The sequence below is a fragment of the Fukomys damarensis genome, unplaced genomic scaffold (assembly GCF_012274545.1).
Source record: "Fukomys damarensis isolate Sample0158 unplaced genomic scaffold, DMR_v1.0_HiC HiC_scaffold_34, whole genome shotgun sequence".
In the NCBI taxonomy this organism is placed as follows: domain Eukaryota; kingdom Metazoa; phylum Chordata; class Mammalia; order Rodentia; family Bathyergidae; genus Fukomys; species Fukomys damarensis.
The window spans coordinates 6,699,891-6,701,250 of NW_022900946.1; positions in this window are offsets into that span (position 1 = coordinate 6,699,891).

A 1,360-nucleotide genomic window follows, 5' to 3' on the forward strand; every position below is an offset into this window, starting at 1 on the left:
TAAAGTGATTCTTCAAAACATGAGCCTGAATGTGACGCTCTCCCAGGCAAGATCCTTCCTTGTCTCCCCTTGGCTTTCTGGTATAAACTTCCTACCTCCCCTCTCTCCTCCATTTACCCTTTGCTCACCAGGCCCAGTCACGTGACATTATTTTGTTTCCTTAAACCTATTAAGATCCTTCCAGTCTCTGGAACTCTGGGATATTGTGCCTTCTGCTGGAAATACCCTCTCCTGATCATTGTGGCTAACGTAACCTTTCTTCTGTGAACTTACCAGAGTCTAATATTTCGTGAACTGGTAGTGCATAGACTCTAAGATGGAGTTCCCTGAGCCTCCCCTGTGGTTTCCGTGCCCTTCTGTAATTTCTTCCTTCTGAACATAGGTAGTTCCCGTGACTTGCTTCTAACCGATAGAATATATAGAAAATGTGACAGGATGTACATGATTACACAAGCGTGATTATATTACCTGAGAACGTAACATCCATCTTGCTAAGAGACTCTCCCTTGGTGGCTTTGAAGATGCCAACTGCCACATTATGAGCTGCCATATGGAGAATAATATACACAAAGTAAGGAACTGAGGATCTCAGTCCTGTAGCCAGCAAGGAACTGGATGCTGGCGGTAATCATGTGTCCTTAGATATGGATCCTTTCTTGGACAAACCTTAACAGAGAACTCTGCCTTGGACAAACAGTAGCTGTTGATATTCCCACAGTATTAGCAGCAATGGCTAATTCTCTAGTGGAGATGAACTCAACTGTAGTGTTGAATGGCTGAATACTGCGGCTCTCTGGGGGGACCCCGTCTCGCGGGGAATAGGAGGTGAGAGCCGCCTCTTATTCGTGGGTCATCAGAGGCCGATCCGATCTTGAATGTCTGTGAAGGAAATCTTTAAGAAGTTAGAGTACACGGCCCAAGTCTGGTTTCTGATCAAAGGCGCTTTATTGGCTCAGCAAAACGATTATATACTGTTATCCCAGGGGGAAGGTTCAGCAAGCTTATTGGACAGTTCAAACAAATCTTCTACCAATCACATGAGTCATTCAAGCATTTAACCATAAAGGGACAAAGCACTTAGCAGCATACAGCAATCAGTATTTTACCAAATGTGGGGAGGGGTAAGTGGGAAGGTGTACATCAACAATTAACCCTATGCAATCTTTAACTTCACAATCCCTAGGGGCAAGTAGGACAGGGAAATACCACCTGCTTCCTGCTCCAGATCCCGTGACCCTGTGGTTAGCACAAAGGGCTATTTTTTCTGTAAGATTTCCTGTTTGCCCAGGGGCTAAACCTGCCAAAAGTCACGTATGTAGTCTAGTGGGATTTTTCCACCGAGGCAAAGGCTAAGGTTGAG